Here is a 21,715-nt window from a genome sequence, read left to right on the forward strand (position 1 = left end):
GATGAAGTTGAGTTGTTCTTTTCTGTCTAAGTGCTCTCTGATGACACGTGTCTCGGGAACTGTCCAGAGTAGAAGCAAATCCCCAGAGCAAACCTCTTCTTCTCTGTGCAGTTCCAGAGACAAGCAGAGATGTCTGCAGAGAGCACTGTTGGCAGACAGAAAAGAGCAATTCAAATTCAGCAGCTGATAATTATTGGAAGGATTAAGATTTTTTAATAGAAATCTGTTTAATAAAAAAAAAAATGGAATACCCCTTTAAATGCTTAGTAACCCCACCATTTGTCTGTAAAATTCTAATTATATCATTTTGTGCTGGGAAAGGTAAGACCCTAGCTATGCATCACATCCAGTCTTGTGAAACAACTGCCATGTAAGAATAATATTCTGGTTGTTTTTGTACTTTATTTAGATGCGTACTATAGAATCACAAGCAAAATGAGCTCAACTTAGAACCACTTCAGTGACACATATGAGGTTTAAAGTAATCATTTATAGATTTGCTGAACACTGAAGTGTTTATTGATATATGTTCTGGCACCTTGAACATGTGAGTGCTAGGTTATCCATTGGCGGTGTTTCCTAGCAATATATAGACATTAGTATATTAGGGCCAACACTGCAGACATTTTCAGAAATAAGTACATAAAGCTTTTTTCATCTGGGAAGAAAGAAAAAACAAGAATTAACAATCTTATTTTTTGCAACTCATCATATCTAGGCATTACATTATGGCATGCAACCAACCTTTATCTGTTACTGTACTAAAGCATATCTGAAGTCATTTACAAAAAAAAACTCCTAGGAAATGGCCATTGATGTGTACATTTGGTTTTCATAAAGGGGTATTCCAGGAATTTTCTTTATTTGACTATGCTACAGGGGCTGTGAAGTTAGTGTAGTTCATAATATAGTGTCTGTACCTGTGTGTGACGGTTTTCTCACAATTTTTCTGTGATTTTCACTCCAATATTTATTTTTACCAACATACAAAATGACTGTTGTCTCGGATTTTTCCCAGGTTGCAGTGCGGCCGAGACCTGACTCACTAGTCAGCTGATGACAGGGAGTCTGTCTGCTTCAATGGGTGGAGGGATCAATCTGCAACTAATGCAACAGCTGGAGGCGCCCTGATTGAAAACCACTGGTCTTTTTAAATGGATGCAGCTCATTTATGTTTCAATGGGTGGGGTGGCTGATGTGTGGGAAGGAGGAAAATAGAATTGTGGGATTTGTAGTCAAAAAAAGAAAAGTCAAACAGGAAATACAAGTTCACAAACAGCTAGCCACAGTATTATGGTAATCTCACAACATAGCCATTTAGTCCCAAGACAAGCGCAGATCCTTCCTAAGCATGTCCATTACTGCCTGCCAGGTACGTACTAAAATCACCTTATGGTGGAGAACCCCTTTAACTACAATTAAAAATCTGATGCCATATGCTCCTCTGCGTCTCCATGTTTAAGGGGTGTGTAATCTGGTTCTATGTACCACACATGGTGAAGTTGCTCGGTCCCAGGGTCTTTTTAGACTCAGATGGTCTTGTTGATTGAGGAGATTTCTCAATATAAATTTCCCCATGACCCTTCTTTTTGTCTATTTGGATGGAAGACATCTAGAATGCCTTCCCATACCGTTAAGCTTGCCCTAAATTTTTTATTGACAGCTCGCATCCACCTTACTTCTCAGTGGAGGAAGTCTGCCCTATCTTTTACTGCTGTCCTCGACCAAAACTCATAAAAAGACACTGTTGAGCACTTATGGAATGCTTGGATGTCTTCTTCATACTGTCGAAACATTCAACACTTTATGTCTCTTAACTGAATATCTTGGGTTTGTGCCTTATTTTGATTGCTGCTCCTTTATATTTCTGTTAATTCAGTTACCTTGTTTATCATGCCCATGTTTCAGGTATCTATGTATAACTGTTTGCATTGCTTATATTTTTGGATTATAAAAAGGCTTCACTGTTTGAACCATAAAAATGAGTGCTCTGTGCTGTTTATAAGCTTTACTCACTGGCAGTCTGCACACTTCATGCATTTCAAGAGAGAGATAAAGCTAAAATAACTTGAATGCAAACTGTTAGTATAGAGGTCACTTGTGCTATGAAGAAAAGAGCACAGGCCTTTTGTTTTTTCCTCCTTACCTTTTAAAAATCATAACCCTTTCCATCTTCCACCTAAAAATCCATATTATGGCTTATTTTTTGCGCCACCAATTCTACTTTGCAGTGACATTAGTCATTTTACCCAAAACTTCACGGCGAAACAGGAAAAAAAAATTGTGCGACAAAATAGAAGAAAAAACGCCATTTTGTAAATTTTGGGGCTTCCTTTTCTACGCAGTTACTTTTTTTCAGTAAAGATGACACCTTATCATTATTCTGTAGGTCCATACGGTTAAAATGATATCCTACTTATATAGGTTTGATTTTGTCGTACTTCTGGAAAAAATCATAACTACATGCAGGAAAATTAATACGTTTAAAATTGTCATCTTCTGACCCCTATAACTTTTTTATTTTTCTGCATATTGGGATGTATGAGGGTCATTTTTTGCGCCATGATCTGAAGTTTTTATCAGTACCATTTTTGTTTTGATCAGACTTTTTGATAGCTTTTTATTAATATTTTAATGGTATAAAAAGTGACCAAAAATACGCTATTTTGGACTTTGGAATTTTTTTTACGTGTACACCATTGACCGTGCGGTTTAATTAATGATATATTTTTATAGTTTGGACATTTATGCACACGGGGATACCACATATGTTTATTTTTATTTTTATTTACATAGTTTTTCTTATTGGAAAGGGGGGTGATTCTGACTTTCATAAGGGAAGGGGTTAAATCACATTTATTAACCCCTTTTTTTTTTGCAATGTTATAGCTCCCATAGTGGACTATAACATCGCACACACTGATCTCTTACACTGTTCACTACAGATTATGTTATAAAATAAGTGATGTCATTACAAAGTACAAAAGGTGACGCAAAAAAGCAAGCCCTTATATGGGTCTGTAGGTACAAAATTGAATGCGTTATGATTTTTAGAAGGGGAGGAGGAAAAAAATGAAAAAATTTTGAGTCCTTATGGTGAAAATGAGCTGAGTCCTTAAGATATTAATGGCTGGACATTATCAATTTTAATTTTACTAGCTAAAGAGCATTTCTACCTAATCGTATTAGCCCTTAAAGGACATCTGCAGCTTGATTAACACTTATCCCCTATCCACAGGATAGGGGATGTGTTTGATCGCGTGGGGTCCGACCACTGGGACCCCCTGTGATCTCCTGTACGGGGCCGTGGCTATACCGTGCAGGGGGCGTGCCAGCCACAGCATGACGTTGCGGCCGACACGCTTCCTCCATACATCTCTATGGGAGAGACGGGGTGTCACCGTCGACCTCTAGGTCGACACTACGCGCCTTAGCGCTCACTATGAGCGCTAATGGTGGTGCCCCGTTAGGGAGATCGCGGGGGGTCCCAGCGGTCAGACCCCCCGCGATCAAACACTTATACTCTATCTTGTAGATAGGGGATAAGTGTATATTGCGCTATATGTTCATTTCACATACACAGGTTATCTGTCTTCTTCTATTGCTGATCTATGGCCATCGCTGCATACTCGATTGGGGTGGTTACTAAACTTTTGTAGTGCTGCAAAGCATCTGTGCTGCATATGTTTGGAAAGGCTTACATGTTTATTGGAAATACAATGATACATACTGTATAAACCAGCAAGAAAAGAAACATAAAACAAAGAACTGACTGAATAGAACTTGTGACAAATTGAGAAATACAACACAAAAACCCACCACTAATGAATTAATGAAAATAATCAATGCATAATAAAAGTATACATATTATTTTACCATTTTAACATCACTATTATACCACGGTGTTTACAGCAATTTATCAAAATATACCTGAATTTATATAGTTGGGATTCCATCCTTACATAAAGTACAATACATTTATTGCTTTAATACTTTTTTTTGTTATGCCAAGACATTTATTACCCTAGTGCAAATAAAATGCAAATCTGGACACACAAATAGTGAACAATGATGCAGTGTATTGCAAGCCCTTCCCCAAAAAGAGAAAGGCGACCATAAACCTTTTCATCCTCTCTGAGCTAGAAAGCAGCTGCAAGGATCCAGGATTAAAGGGGCACTCCACCCCTAGACATCTTATCCCCTATCCAAAGGATAGGGTATAAGATGTCTGATCGCGGGGGTCCCGCCGCTGGGGACTCCCGCAATATAGCATGCGGCACCCACCTGTTTCTGGTCCGGAAGCGCTGGAGGGTCTGGGTCCCGACCACGGGAAAGGAAGTTCATGACATCACGACTCCGCCCCTGTGTGACGTCACGCCCCATCCCCTCAATGTAAGTCTATGGGAGGGGGCGTGACGGCCCGAACTTCCGTTCCCGTGGTCGGGACCCAGACCCTCCAACGCTTCCGGACCGGAAACAGGTGGGTGCCGCATGCTATATTGCGGGAGTCCCCATCGGCAGGACTCCCGCGATCAGACATCTTATACCCTATCCTTTGGATAGGGGATAAGATGTCTAGGGGTGGAGTACCCCTTTAAATCCCACTTCAGAAGCACAGAAAGGACCCAATTGCTCTCTGGCTCCCCCTGGGCTCCAACCCAAGTTCAGCCAGAGAGCCGACATTGTGGATTGTATTCACATTTTTATATTCTTGCTTCTGTAATGTACAATATTATATGACGCCACATGGGATGATAAAAATAGACAATAAAAAATAAAACAAGTTATACACTAACCAACACATAACCTGTTATGTCTCTTAAAAACAAGGAAATATTAGAAAGTAGAGTATGGCTGTCACTGCAGTTGTCATGACTAATAAGTCAAATATGGATAACCTAACAATGGGAAAAAAGAATTTTCATAGATGGAACCTTTTATTTCAGGCCGTAGACTGTATAATTAGAAGATATATTTGCATTTACATGTTTTTTATTTTTTTGCTTTTTTTTAAACCTCTTCATCTGAACTGCTTACTTCAGTGACAGTATCTTGGAGGTACGCGCTGTATTCAGCATTGTAACACACTGCTGATAAATGTTAGGAGATAAATCCTTCTGTTCCAAAGATTCATTTTTGTTTTACTGCCAAGCTGTCTTGTTAGTGAAGAAAAAAGAAAGTGTGCGTCTAGAAACCATAGAGACGGGTGACATGGAAACTACAAGTGTGAAAGAGAGCAAAAGAATTCAGACATTACCCATTTGTCTTAGCAATTACTATATAGAATGATATTTATACATGAACATTTTATAGATGCATGTAGATTGGAATTGTCTACTGAAATAGAGATAAAAGGAAAACAACTAAAATACTTGATTACAATTTCTTGCCATGTAGTGTGAATATTATGTCAGTTTTTACATAACTGGCAAATATACAAATTTATATATATATATATATATATATATATATATATATATATAAATTAGTAGAAATCCGCAGCACACAAAATGATGAAAGTGCAAAAAATAAAATTTATTCCATATCTTGGTGAAAGTTACAGCGACGTTTCAACCAGCTCTCCTGGTCTTTCTCAAGCATAACACAAGTGAATAAAGCCATCATTCTTATAGGCCACACAATTACAGATGCAATTAATTCAAAAGTGTACAAAATCATAGTATAACAAAGTATATATCACTCCAAACTAAACAGATAGTGCACAGTGTATAAATGCAAATATATCAAAAAGTTTCCACAAAATCATATATATGTGCAATCCCAAAATTATTAAGTAATCCCTAATAGGGTCCTGATGATTACTCAGAACAGATGTGTACATGTGAATTAAAATATATTAAAAACAAGATATCTGCAGTAACGCCAATGGGAAAAAACTCACCACAGTAATGGAGAATGCAAGCGTGGGTAGATTCAAACTGCGCATGTGCGCCAGGGATCTGTAACGGAAGTCTGAGGGCGCATAGGACCTATAGTCATGGTGATAGTACACAAGGTAAGAGTGTCGGTACTTCTGCGCACGCGTGCAGCGTTCCAAGCCTCACTTTCATCCCCGAACCTACACATACTGTTTGTGCTACAAGTCTCATTCTGAGGCTACCGAGTGTCCAAATCACCATGGCATAATGTCACATGACCTAACTAAAGGAACATAAAGATAGTGTAAAAATAAAGTAAATAGAATAAAATGAATAAAAAATAAAAAATAATAATAAAGTGTTCATCTGGAATGGTCCAGTCTGGCATGATTTAGTCAAAGTCACATATTGTCAAGGAGTCGTGCCATTACAGTTCCAGATCACGGACACAATGAAATGTCCGGATCCAAATCCGCTGGAGCACGGTATCCAGTGGCAACCATGGTCTGAGGTCATCACTTTCACCAGCTCCCAATTGCACCTTCCCTGTTATGTCTTAGGCTCAAGCAAGGACTATTCACATGCTCCTAGTGGAACTGCGTCCACCCGGGACCCACTCCGTTGCTGTTGGCAACAGCAGAAAGAAAATAATAAATAAATAAAATTAAAAAATTGAAAAAATAAAGTAATAAAAAATAAAAATATATATATATATAAGAATCAAATGATGAAAAAAAAGAATAAATAAAAAAATAATAAAATTAAAATAATAAAAAATAAAAATAAAAATTAAAAATAAATAAAAGTATAAAAAATAAAATAATTGAAAAAAATGAATAGGTTATATATAGATAGGAGAATCTCTGGATATATCAATGAGTACTATGCACCCCCAACTTCCAACAGATCAAATAAACAATACATATAGCAAAACAATAATTTATTTAATGACAATGACAATCCAGTGAGTGACTGTATTTCCCATCCAGTTACTGCAGAAAAAAGAGAAAGAAAGAACATGGTTAGTAGAATTCCTAAAAAAAGAAGAACCACCAGTTCATAATATAATATTATAAATCACTTGTGTTAAATACACTGGTTTCTGTGAAACACATTCCGGAGGGGAATCTAAGAACAACTACTTCCCCAATACTCTATGTGAAATTTTAAAGTCCACATTCAGACCATGTGGTTTTAATGAATTTAAAGTGTAAATCCATCTCAGCTCCAACCTTTTTAGATGTCCCTGTCTGTCTCCACCCCTCTTCAGAGGTGGTACATGGTCTAGGACCATGAATTTTAAATCTCTCTCACCATGTGAAAATTCCGAAAAATGTTTAGATACGGGCAGATCAAGTTTTTTCTTGCGTATTGCATACCTATGCTGATTTAGTCTAGTCTTGAGGTCCCATGTGGTCTCACCTACATAAACAAGACCACATGGGCACCACAAGACATAGACCACAAAAGGTGTATCGCAGGTAAGATATTGTTTAATAAGAAAATTCTGTCCTGTCGATGGATGGACAAAGACATCACCCTTGACCATCAATCCACAGTTAACGCAGGATCTACAGGGAAAGCTGCCTTTCCTAAAAGTCGTAAGGTACTGTTGGCCACTTTTCTTCATAGAAATATCTGCCCTCACCAACCTATCCTTCAAATTGGTTGGTCTCCTATAGGCCATGATGGGAGGTGACCTCAGCTCTGGGATATGTGAATATCCCCCAAGTAGATGCCAATGTTTTCTGACAATTTTGCCAATGTCTGGAGAAAGATCATTATATGTTGAAATAAATGCTAAACGTGGGTCCAAAGATCTTCCAGTGCGTCCCAAAGTAAGCCCTCTCTGTGTCCTATCTATCCTGTCTTTTTGTTTCTCAATCAAGCTCATGGGATATCCTCTATCCCTAAAGTTTTTAACCATTTTTTCCAAGGCCCTATCAAATTTCTCTTCTGAATCTGTGACCCTCCTTGCCCTAAGTAATTGACTATAGGGCAAGGAGTTCACCATGGACCTGGGATGGCAGCTATCAAATTTGAGTAATGTATTACAATCCGTATCTTTCACAAAAAGATCTGTGGTTAAGTGATGTTCCTGTATTGTAATCAATACATCAAGGAAGCTTACCGATACATGAGAGTGAGTCAAAGTGAAGCGAATATCTGGATCCTGTTCATTAAGGTAATTCTGAAATGATAGTAAATCTGTCAAAGTGCCGGTCCATATCAAAAAGACGTCGTCTATGTACCTCCACCACTCTAGGATAAATCTGGAGTGGTGGGATACATAGACGTAGCGCTCCTCAAACCATGACATGAAAATGTTGGCATACGTTGGCGCAACGTTGCTGCCCATATATATAACCTATTCATTTTTTTCAATTATTTTATTTTTTATACTTTAATTTATTTTTAATTTTTATTTTTATTTTTATTTTTTATTATTTTAATTTTATTATTTTTTTATTTATTCTTTTTTTTCATCATTTGATTCTTATATATATTTTTATTTTTTATTACTTTATTTTTTCAATTTTTTAATTTTATTTATTTATTATTTTCTTTCTGCTGTTGCCAACAGCAACGGAGTGGGTCCCGGGTGGATGCAGTTCCACTAGGAGCATGTGAATAGTCCTTGCTTGAGCCTAAGACATAACAGGGAAGGTGCAATTGGGAGCTGGTGAAAGTGATGACCTCAGACCATGGTTGCCACTGGATACCGTGCTCCAGCGGATTTGGATCCGGACATTTCATTGTGTCCGTGATCTGGAACTGTAATGGCACGACTCCTTGACAATATGTGACTTTGACTAAATCATGCCAGACTGGACCATTCCAGATGAACACTTTATTATTATTTTTTATTTTTTATTCATTTTATTCTATTTACTTTATTTTTACACTATCTTTATGTTCCTTTAGTTAGGTCATGTGACATTATGCCATGGTGATTTGGACACTCGGTAGCCTCAGAATGAGACTTGGAGCACAAACAGTATGTGTAGGTTCGGGGATGAAAGTGAGGCTTGGAACGCTGCACGCGTGCGCAGAAGTACCGACACTCTTAACTTGTGTACTATCACCATGACTATAGGTCCTATGCGCCCTCAGACTTCCGTTACAGATCCCTGGCGCACATGCGCAGTTTGAATCTACCCACGCTTGCATTCTCCATTACTGTGGTGAGTTTTTTCCCATTGGCGTTACTGCAGATATCTTGTTTTTAATATATTTTAATTCACATGTACACATCTGTTCTGAGTAATCATCAGGACCCTATTAGGGATTACTTAATAATTTTGGGATTGCACATATATATGATTTTGTGGAAACTTTTTGATATATTTGCATTTATACACTGTGCACTATCTGTTTAGTTTGGAGTGATATATACTTTGTTATACTATGATTTTGTACACTTTTGAATTAATTGCATCTGTAATTGTGTGGCCTATAAGAATGATGGCTTTATTCACTTGTGTTATGCTTGAGAAAGACCAGGAGAGCTGGTTGAAACGTCGCTATAACTTTCACCAAGATATGGAATAAATTTTATTTTTTGCACTTTCATCATTTTGTGTGCTGCGGATTTCTACTAATTTATCTACATATGGACCATTGACCGGGGTTCGGTTCTGCGTGCACCATACTACCTGTTTTTTTTGGGGTGCTGCTTCCCTTGGATTGCTATATATATATATATATATATATATATATATATATATATATATATATTTTTTTTTTTTTTTTAAAGTGGGTATTCCACAATCAACACTTATCACCTATCCACAGAAAAGATGATGCGTCCGATCCCTGAGGATTTCACCCCTAGGAACCCCCCAATAACTAGAACGAGGGCCAAATGGGTGGGGAAATAGCCATGAAATAGCTATGATTTTTAAGTTTTATTTGTTGTAGCTGGGTTTACACCTGCTTTGGAGGCTCCATTGGGTGCCTATGTCTTTGGTCCCATAAAAAAATACTAGCTAAAGTAGTGTACAGTGATCCATCAACTTACAATGGCCTTAACATACAATAGTTTCTACATACAATGGTCTTTTCTGGACCATTGTAACTTGAAACCAGACTCAACATACAATTCTACAGACAGTCCAGATCTGCAAAACATGTCAATGGCTGGAAGAACCGACCAATCAGAGCGGGCATTCACTGGTAAAACGCCTGTATTCCTAAAGAGCAAGTACTGACTGGCTGCCTGGTAGCGCCCCCTACAGTAGAGGGATGTACTACATGTTCTGTACTATTCCTTACCTGTGCTACTCCGGGATAGCTGCTCCAGGTGGGGGCAGCTCCATTTTACTTTTCTTGGGACACTGTGTGCACTGTACAGGACTCTGAAAAAACTTCTCTACATAGACAGTGATTTACAGCTCCCAGCAGATCTTTCTTACTTTTATATGGAAGGATTTGCTTTATCTGTATTAGTTATCTACTTTGTTTTCTTTAATCCTCACCTTTTCCTATTTTTGGATGACATTTTGGGGCTTCAGAACCAATTACCAGGTTTCCATAGAGTTATGGTCTCAACATACAATGGTTTTAACATACAATGGTCGTCCTGAACCAATTATTATTGTAACTTGGGGGACCACTGTACTGTATAGTGGAAGTATTATGTGAATAGTATGGGAGTATTAGTTTGCTTGGTAGCAGCAGTTGTTTGCTATAAAATGTTTTCTTTTTTCTTTTTTGCTCTAAGGAGATATGTAGAGCGAAATGTGAGGCCCTTATGCTAATTTGAGTGTTTTTACCCATAGATATTTGTACGCAGATTCTGCCATAAGAATGACATTGTTTCCAATTCCTCATTGAAAATTCTGCTATGGTACTTCTGGTGTGTGAGCTGAGCAGCAGCCTCCCATTCTGAGTGGAATGACCATAGTGCGCATGGGACTTAAAAGATTTATTGTCTTATATGCAAGATCTGTGCTATTTTCCCAAAATGAATTTCTGTCCTGTGTCTTGGGTGAAGTCTATTTGCTTTCACAATGACAGTATTTTTAGCCTTACAGTCACAGCTAGTACTTTGAATTAAAGGAATGATCAGTATTAACAAGACACATTTTCTGAACTGTGAATGTAAAACGTAACACCAATGTCTGAAGTGTTAAAAGTTATAGAATAGATTGTAACACGGTCTTTAAAAAAAAGGAATGCGTTCACTGTTACTACTTTATTTACCGCCTTGGAATACATAATGACAAGTATTTATATCATGGTAAGATATCTTATATCTTATGATAGCATTTCTTTTGTTATTGCTGGTTGAGTACTGTTAAAGCAATGGTCTCTTAGAATATGTCATAAGGTGGAGTTACTATTTCTATCAGTCTTAAGGCCTATTTACACATTGGGGGACATTTATCATTGTTTGCTTTGGTAAGAAAGTTCTAAAGTAATTTTCTTTGCTTTAGTTTTGCCTACGTGCTACATATTTATCATACTATCATAGGGGGTTGATAAATTTGGAGCACATAAGCAAGACAAAAAAGTCGCAGCTGAGACTTTTGTGAGATTTTTTTGGCGACTTTTTAAATTTTCTCACATACGGGAGTTTTGTACTCCAGGTCAGACCTGGAGTAGACTTGCAACTTTTTGCAAGGGATTTGTAACTTTTTTTTTGCCCACATGTGACTTTCACATAAATACCTGACCTCTGCAAAGTGAAAACTGAAATTTGCTTAGGTAAGGCTGTTTGTAACTTTTTGCTTACTCAAAAAAGATGCAGAAAAAAGTGCTTAGGCGCATATGCGACTTTTTATGCGAATTTTGTACAAAAAAAAAAATAAAGGCTCTAAGAGATTATATTACAATATAAATTTACACGGTCTTAAAGGGTACTCCAGGGAACTAAACCCATAGCCCATCCTTTCCCTCTCATCAACCTATTTGTCTAAATATCATTCATTAGCTATATAGAGCACTTTCCTCTCTTTGGTTGTCACTTACATGCATGAAGTGAGGAAAAGACATCATCCAGCCATCCACTTGGTCTGTGTCCAAATCCCTCTCTGAAAGCAGCCCCTCCCCCCCTTCTGAGAGACACAGACCATGTGGTTTCTGCCCTGCACTGATGAGTCATGCTCGCTTTAGTGCAGAAAAAGTGCTGGGAGGTGGATGCAGCAATCAGACACTGAACCTCTCTTTGCTGTTCCAAGCAGGAGGTTGGGGGATGCTCTCAGAGAGTGAGCTGTCTGGCAGAGCAGAGCTGCAGTGATTACTGGGAGATATAGGCGGGAGGGAAGGATGACAAAGAACATCAAGCAGCCAGAGAAGACAACAGGAGCCACAAGAGCCATGCATATCAGGCAGGATGGTTTACAGGTTACATATCCAGGTAGTGTGGTGTTTATATATAAATATATATATATATATATATATATATGTATATATATATATATATACTTCCCTGGAGTACCCCTTTAAAGCACATAAAAGCAAAAAATCTAAAATGAAAGTTGATTTATTATGCCTAAAATTATGATAATATGTCAAATTGGCTGGCGCTAACTCAATATGTATACAAAATTCGACATAATATGTATAACAATTGCAATTGGCTTAATGTCCATTTAAAGTTCATGACAATTTTCTTTCTTTGTCCTGAGGGGTGGGGAGGGGGAATCTAATGGGTTAGTAAATAAGTTGCTAAGGTATTTATTGTTATACTTGGATAATTTGTATTTCTATTTCTTTTTGAATATAAGATATTGTGAAATGTGTTAAAAAAAAAAATGTAAAATGACCTATAAAAAAATACAATAAAACATGTTAAATCTGATTGCAAATATGTTAACCCCTTAAGGACCAAGCGTTTTTCTGTTTTTGCACTTACATTTTTTCCTCCTTACCTTTTAAAAATCATAACCCTTTAAATTTTGCACCTAAAAATCCATATGAGGGCTTATTTTTTGCGCCACCAATTCTACTTTGTAATGAAATTAGTCATTTTACCCAAAAATCTACAGCGAAATGGAAAAAAAAATCATTGTGCGACAAAATTGAAGAAAAAACACCATTTTGTAAATTTTGGCGGCTTCCGTTTCTACGCAGTACATTTTTCATTAAAAATGGCTATCTTTATTCTGTAGGTCCATAGGATTAAAATGATACCCTACTTATATAGGTTTGATTTTGTCATACTTTTGGAAAAAACCATAACTACATGCACGGAAATTAACACATAAAATTGTCCTCTTCTGACCCCTATAACTTTTTAATTTTTCTGCGTACGGGGCGGTATGAGGGCTAATTTTTTGCGACATGATCTTAAGTTTTAATTGGTACCATTTTTGTTTTGATCTGACTTTTTGATCTCTTTTTATTCCTTTTTTATGGTGTAAAAAGTGACCAAAAATACTCTATTGACGGTGACCGTGCAGTTTAATTTACGATATATTTTTATAGTTCGGACATTTATGCAGGCGGTGATACCACATATGTTTATTTTTATTATGTTTATATTTTTTTTCTATGGAATTTGAGAAAAGGGGGGTGATTTAAACTTTTAATAAGGAAGGGGTTAATGTGTGTGTTTTGAAACTTTTTTTAAACTTTTTTTTTACACTTTTAGTCTCCTTAGGGGACTTTTAGGATGAATCATTAGATTCCTCATACAGATTAATATGATTCCAGGCTTTATCATTCAGAGCACCAGAGCCACCGCAGTAGGAGAGGTAAGCCCTCAGGCTACCTCCACAGTGGATCGCCTGCCCGTGATCGCACTGTGGGGGGGGGGGCTATCCACCCCACTGGACCACAAGGGACAGGATAAAGGCAGCTTTAGACGCCGCTGTCAGCTTTAGCGGCCATTGGACGAGCATAGGCATCCGTGGTCGTGAACGGGTTAATCTGATTCTTATCTACCAACAAGAACTAGTATCTATTAAAATATTATATGATTTTACTACAAAAAAAAGTGTTACCGTTTATATTCGAGTATAAGCCGAGTTTTTCAGCAAGATTTTCCGTGCTGAAAACACCCCCCTCGGCTTATACTCGAGTGAACTCTCTGCCCTCAGTGGTCTTCAACCTGCGGACCTCCAGATGTTTCAAAACTACAACTCCCAGCATGCCCAGACAGCCATCGGCCCACCCGGTGAAGATGGACAGCCCAGAACGACTATCCCTCCCCAACGGACAGTCCTGCAGCACAGATGGCCCTGACCAGCTCACCCAAACGTCCCGCCGAGTGGAGGTGAGTACAAAATTAAAGGGGAGAGGGGGTGCTGGATGATGACGAAGGCCCGGGCAGTGGTCTTCAACCTGCGGACCTCCAGATGTTTCAAAACTACAACTCCCAGCATGCCCGGACAGCCGATGGCTGTCCGGGCATGCTGGGAGTTGTAGTTTTGGAACATCTGGAGGTGCACAGGTTGAAGACCTCTGTTAAATCAGACATTGACAAGCGGTGATGATGAAGGGGGTGGTGTGGGATGATGACAGGGTAATGATGAAGGGGGGGATGATGAAGGGGGAATGATGATAGGGTAATGATGAAGGGGGGATGATGACAGGGTAATGATGAAGGGGGGGATGATGAAGGGGGGATTATGTCAGGGTAATGATGAAGGGGGGGATGATGAAGGGGGGATTATGTCAGGGTAATGATGAAGGGGGGGATGATGACAGGGTAATGATGAAGGGGGGGATGATGACAGGGTAATGATGAAGGGGGGATGATGACAGGTGATGATGATGAAGGGGGGATGATGACAGGGTGATGATGATGAGGGTGTTAATGACGGGGGTCTGGATGATGATAGGGGGGATGATGTATTTCCCACCCTAGGCTTATAGTCGAGTCAATAACTTTTCCTGGGTTTTTGGGGTGAAATTAGGGGCCTCGGCTTATATTCGGGTCGGCTTATACTCGAGTATATACGGTACATGGTACATGATGAAATTACTATTAAGTGGTTGGAAAACACAAAACAAAAACACAAAGGTTTTGCACTTCACAACCGATGTGCATGCTACACATGAGCCACATTGGAAAGTACCATTAGATTTATGATCCAACCACGTATTAGGGCATAGTGTCATGAATGAGAACAGAATAGCTCTGTCTTGAAGCAAGCCATGCACATGTGCTTCATTCACCTGATCAGGACAGATTGTTCTTTTATAATAAAAGTTCTTTGACAGGACAGCAATTCAGAAAACAGTGACTAACTGGAAATTGTTACATACATAAATGAACTACAAAGGTCCTTCATTTTCGACTATTGCACTTTCATATAAACAACGCTCCAGGTAAATATCCACCAAATATATGATATAGGCTTTGTGAACTATTATTAATACTCAGAGCTTACTGGGAATTCATGCACCCATTCGTAAAACACCTGGGCTGGTGGGAGGAAAGAGTGGTATTTGGGGAAGGACTCATGGCAAAAACATCTGACCATGTGGCTGAGGTACATAGATGATGTTTTCATCATATGGGCAGGAGCAGGGGAGGAGTTTATGGAGTTCATGAGGATTTTGAACCAGAATGACCTAAACCTACGCTTTACTTGTGAATGGAGCCTCAATAGACTCCTATTTTTGGACATAATAATTACAAAAGGGAGTAATGGTAATATCAAAACATCTGTCTATAGGAAACCCACCTCTACTAATGGGCTTTTAAGGTGGGAAAGTTCCCATCCCGTGGCCCTGAAAAAAGGCATCCCAAGGGTCCAGTACCTGTGTCTAAGGAGAACTTGCTCAGGAACAAGAGAGATCCTGAGACAGGCACAGTACCTCAGGAACTGATTCAATGATAGGGGATACCCTGATGATGTAATGAGAGTGGCATTTAACGGGTCGATCTCCAGGAATAGGAGGGATCTCCTTATTCCTAAAAAGGAAGCGGCTGAGGAGACTGAAAAGACAAAATTCGGGTTATCGGAACCTTTGATAACATAGACACAGAAGTAAGGGCCATTCTGCAGAAGTATTGGGACATCTTGCTGGCTGATGAAGACATCAGACCAGTTTTGGGTGAGAGACCACTAATTACATTCAGAAAAGGCCCTATCATCAGGGACATGGTGGTCCATAGTCATCTGACACCCAAAAGAGGCCCTAATACGTGGTTGGATCATATACCTAATGGTACTTTCCAATGCGGCTCATGTGTAGCATGCACATCGGTTGTGAAGTGAAAAACCTTTGTGTCTTCTTCAAATGGGAGATGTATCGAGATTAGAGATTTCATTATTTGCTGATCTGTTCATGTGATATATCTGGCGCAATGTTTTATGCCCCATGGATTACGTAGGAAAAACTCGTCGTGAATCTCGGCGTTGAATACAGGACCACTATAATGATATATTGAACTGGAGGGACACTTCTGTAGCCAGGCACATCGGTGGGTTTGAACAAATCTTTAAGCTTTACCTGTTTCATCTAAGGGGTATAATAGTATCATATACGGTACATACTTTGGTTTGTACCTTGTGATAAATTCCTGTTTTTGTTTTTTTACTGTCATAATTACAACTGATGATAACATTTGTGTACTCATGCGAGCAAGGAAGGGATGGAGGAACAATAAGATTTGGTGGATATATACATGGAAGTTGTTCATACGATTTATGCCGTAATATATACTACTTCTAACTATATGGCGTTTTTCTTCCACTACATTTTGGTTTTACAATTATGACTTATATCTGTTATTGTACTTAGAATGATTAGAGGGTACCCTTAGGTAGGACTGCAATGTTTTGTGAAATATGTTTAGCCATGGGGAGTGTTGGGAGACACAACTGCTATGTATGGTCTATATAGGTGTGGCATAATCATTTATATGAGTTTTCTCATCTAGGGGTATCGCCAACCTCAATAACATCGCTCTCCCAATTGCAGTATAGCCAATTATAGTAGGCACTATGCAGCATCTCTAAGGGGTTGTCAGCCGGTATAACATAAACAAGCTGTCATCATGAGATGCAAATGCAGATTTGTTTGTTGCCTCTCGTTTGTTCGCAGTTAATATTGTAAATATGTAAATAGATTGTAATATTGTTAATATCGTATATAGATTCTGGTGCATTGCACCAGAATTTATGTCTGCGCCAGAATTTGCGCCAGAATTGAAAAAACCCGACTAACTCTTCATTTTACTAAGAAAACCCAAAAGGGGGCATGGCCACTGGGAAAAGAGGGCATGGTCACCAAAAAGGGGCGTGCTCCGGACACTTTCACAAAAACCCAACACGCTTACTAATAATGTTTCCACAGAAAATGTGGTGGATTTCAGCTGAGGAAAATCCTACAGATCAGAACATGTGTAAAAAAAAGCAAAATGTAGGGAAAGTGGAAGATGTAGGGAAACCTTAGTAAATACTCTGGAAAAAAAATTGTAGGGAATTAAAACCCACAAACAAACCTACACACCTAAATCAGGGCCATTGTATCTGCAAGGATCTATCTGTAATGCAATGTATATACAAATCATATGTGGGTTTACCTATTTAGGGGTCCTTTATATATACCGTATTTATCGGGGTATACCACGCACCGGCATATAACACGCACCCTCATTTTACCAAGGATATTTGGGTAAAAAAAGTTTTTTACCCAAATATCCATGGTAAAATGAGGGTGCGTGTGTGTGCGCGTGTATACCCTGATACACCCCCAGAAAAGGCAGGGGGAGAGAGGCCATTGCTGCCAGCTTCTCTCCCCCTGCCTTTCCTGGGGTCTAGAGCCCTGCTGCCGGCCCTTCTCTCCCCCTGGCAATCTGCGCCGCTGCCCGTTCTCTCCCCCTGACTATCGGTGCCGGCGCCCCATTGCTGGCGCCGATAGCCAGGGGGAGCGAAGTGGCGCCGGCAATGGGGCAGCGGTGCCGAAAGCCAGGGGGAGAGAAGGGGCAGCGGCACCCATTGCCGGCGCCGCTGCCCTGTTGCCTCCCCCATCCCCGGTTGCATAATTACCTGTTGCCGGGGCGGGTCCACGCTGCTTCAGGCCTCCACTGATGTCATGCGCCGCGCCGTGCAGCGCATAGCAACGACGCAGGGGACGCACACCGGAGGCCTGAAGCAGCGCGAACCCGACCCCGACTACAGGTAATTATGCAACCGGGGATGGGGGGAGGCAACGGGGCAGCGGGGCCGGCAATGGGTGCCGCTGCCCCTTCTCTCCCCGTCTGTCGGCGCCGCTGCCCCATTGCCGGCGCCGCTTCTCTCCCCCTGGCTATCGGCGCCGGCAATGGGGCGCCGGCACCGATAGTCAGGGGGAGAGAACGGGCAGCGGCGCCGATAGCCAGGGAGAGAGAAGGGCAGGCAGCAGGGCTCTAGACCCCAGGGCAGGCAGGGGCAGAGAAGCCGGCAGCGCTGGCTGTCTCTGCACCTGCAAAGCCGCTGCAGTTCATTGATTTAAAGCACCCGCTTTAAATCATTGAACTGCAGCGGCTTATCGGCGTATAACACGCACATAGACTTTAGGCTAAAAATTTTTGCCTAAAAAGTGCATGTTATATGCCGATAAATACGGTATATATATATATATATATATATTTTTTTTTTTTTTACTTTTTTTTTTCTAGGACTGTATAATCTAACTATAACCTAGATGCTGCATCTTTCAAAGCTCCATATAACCCACACTTGGTCTTTTATAGTGCTAGTCCTGTCCCAAGTTGTAATGTAATGTAATATATCTACCTTAACAGTATCCCCCGCTCGCAACTTGAATGAATTACAATAATGACTCTCGCTCTGTGTATCTCTGCTATTGAGCCTACAAGGTATGCTAAGCTGCTACTGAGTCTCCCTGATGAACCACAGGGTGAAACGCCATGTAGGAGACAGGTTATAGTTTGCATATCTGGCTGTATTGCACTGTACAGCGCCCATTGCATTTTATGATTTGGTTGTATCTATAGTTGTGTGTTATAGGGACTGTGTAGAGCAGCACACAGGTTCCAGAGGCAAGGGGCACAGGGGATGCCCTTTTTAGGGCGAGTGCTCCAGCTACGTGCCACACAGCTAGACAAAGATAATAATAGGGAATTCTGCATTACACTGTAGGGACTGATAGGGAGTGTAGAGAGAGCTTTTGCATTTTACAGCTTCCCGTATCAATCACTCCCTGGAGCCACATCTAAAGTGAAAGTAAACTACTCCTGGCTAACTCAGTGGGCTTTTCGGGACCACCACGGTGAAATCGCGGTGTCCCGAACAGCTGGAGCACACAAGGATGGCCCCTACCTTCCTCCTGTGTGTCCGATTGCCGAATGACTGCTCAGTGCCTGATATCCAGGCATGAGCAGTCAAGCAGCAGAATCATTGATCAATGTTATCCTATGGGATAACAACCATCAATGTCAAAGATCAGTGTGTGCAGTGTTATAGCCCCCTATGGGAGCTATAACATGGCAAAAAAAAAGTGAAAAAAAAAGTTAATAAAAATCATTTAACCCCTTTCCTAATAAAAGTTTGAATCACCCCCCCCCCCCTTCCCACTAAAAAACAAACAAACCAGTGAAAATAAAAATAAACATATGTGGTATCGCCACGTGCGGAAATATCAGATTTATAAAAATATATTGTTAATTAAACCAAACGGTCAATGGCGTACGCGCAAAATAATTCCAAAATCCAAAATAGCGTATTTTTGGTCACTTTTTATATCATGAAAAAAGGAATAAAAAGCGGAATCAAAAAGTTCAATCAATACAAAAATGGTACCGATAAAAACTTCAGATCACAGCGCAAAAAAAATGAGCCCTCATACCGCACCGTACATGGAAAAATAAAAAAAAGTTATAGGGGTCAGAAGATGACAATTTTAAACGTATTAATTTTCGTGCATGTAGTTAGGCAAGTACGACAAAATCAAACCTATATAAGTAGGGTATCATTTTAATTGTATGGACCTACAGAATAAAAGGAATGTGTCATTTGTACCGAAAAATGTACTGCGTAGCAACGGAAGCCCCAAAAGTTACAAAATTGTGTTTTTTCTTCAACTTCGCTCCGTGCCGGATGACTGGCAATGTGGGGCAGAGGCTCGTGATGTCACGCCCCGCTCATGATGTCACGGCCACACCCCCTCAATGCAAGTCTATGGGAGGGTGCATGACAGCCGTCACACCCCCTCCCATAGACTTGCCTTGAGTTGGCGTGGCCATGATGTCATGAGCGGGCACGGCAGTGACATCACGAGCGGGGCGCGACCATGACGTCACGAGCCTCCGGCACTGCACCCGACGCAGCAGGGAAATTGCGGGCGTCCCCATTGGCGGGACCCCCGCAATCAGACATCTAATCCCCTATCCTTTGGATAGAGGATAAGATGTCTAGGGGAGGAGTACCCCTTTAAATGTGAGATACTAACCTTTGGGAGTTGTGCTATGTATATGCACAACTCTACTTTAGGCAAAAAAAAAAAAAACTGTGGGAGAAGCTGCTGCACTCTGACCACACTCAGTAACTACCAGAGACGGATTCATAAAGCAACAAGAGAGAGGAACAATAGGGCGCACAGAGGCACTGCTGGATGGACCGAAATTAGATGACGATGCACAGGCAACTTTAATGAGAATATTAATAAGACAACGCATTTCAGCATAAAACTGCACCTTCCTCAGGTCCAACAATATAGCTGATATTGAGTCCTGAAGTGTGTGCTTGTGCAGCTGGAAGAGCGTCTAGCGAGCTTAAGGCATGACCGAGCCGTGATGCTATAATTTTCCTCTCTCTTGTTGCTGAAATGTATAAGGAATAGTATTCTAACAACCCCCTTCTTCTAGCTTTTCTAAATCTATTATTGTTATGATGGCCAAGCACATCCGTTTTTTGTTGAGAATTGTGGAGTGGAATTTACTAAAACTGTCTTATTAGACTGGACAAGCTTGGACAATTTTCAAGAATGTGCCAGAATAATTATACTAGTTCAGGCTGAATGATAAATCTGGCGCATCCATAGAATGTCTGGTATAAGTTTGCACTGTACAGATTTAGTTTACACCAATTATGAGTTGGCTTACTTTAGGCAAAGGTATTGTTCCAAATATTTGGCCATACCCCTTTCTGCCCATGCCCTACCCCATTCTTTGTAGGTCATGCTACATTTTCATTTTTTGGGGGGAAAACAAAGCATAAGAGTCACAATTGCTCTGGGCCATAATTATGGTAAATTTGAAACAGAAAATGTGCTGTAACAGCCAAAGTAAATGTTGGCCTTGTTGCCAATTGATGCTAAAAGATATCACCTGTCATTCGTTCAGCATAGAAAGAAGTTCTACATCACTGATTATCATTCGGCTGCACTTAGGATTTAGAGCAAGTGCAGTGATGAGACTATACTTCCTCTACCTCTGAAAAGCCAGAGGCATCAGGGGATATGTAGGCAGCATTAGGAAACCTAATTAGGGAAATAGTTAATCAAGATGGCAGACAATCTATAATTGCCACATTAACAAAAATAGGTATGCATAGGGGCACACATAGGAACTTCTACGTTATTCTCTTATAATTGCCTATGTTGCATTATGTAAGCAAAAGTACCACTTTAATTTTGGGGTCTAAATTCATTTTTGGCATGCAGTCAGGGGCCTACACCGATGCCACATGTGAGAAGGAGGTGGGACTGTGTCTAGACTTACTGGTGTATGTGTCTTCTCCCTGCCTCTCTACAGAGCCCGTCAGGGTCAAGTACTCTCTTACCCCACAGAGAGCACTATCATCTAGTCTCTACCCCTTGCCTCTTGCCTTTCCCATGCTGCTCCCTCACAGAGCCCTATACACTTCTGGGTTTCTGTGCTTGCCCAATCTAGAGGTATATAAAGCCAAGTTCAAATGGTACACTAGTGGTTC

At 40.2% G+C, this 21,715-nt stretch overlaps 1 protein-coding gene across 1 annotated transcript in view; it reads right to left on the bottom strand.

Moving 5' to 3' along the window:
* Positions 1-469: 469 nt before the first annotated feature.
* RAD51C (RAD51 paralog C) overlaps positions 470-21,715 on the bottom strand; it is a 132,943-nt gene continuing 111,697 nt past the window's right edge. The window contains exon 10 of the transcript XR_008888710.1: positions 470-658. The gene's annotated coding sequence lies outside the window, so the exon portion shown is untranslated. The remainder of the gene's footprint in view (positions 659-21,715) is intronic.

This window comes from Hyla sarda, chromosome 2 (assembly GCF_029499605.1).
Source record: "Hyla sarda isolate aHylSar1 chromosome 2, aHylSar1.hap1, whole genome shotgun sequence".
NCBI classification, from domain to species: Eukaryota; Metazoa; Chordata; class Amphibia; order Anura; family Hylidae; genus Hyla; species Hyla sarda.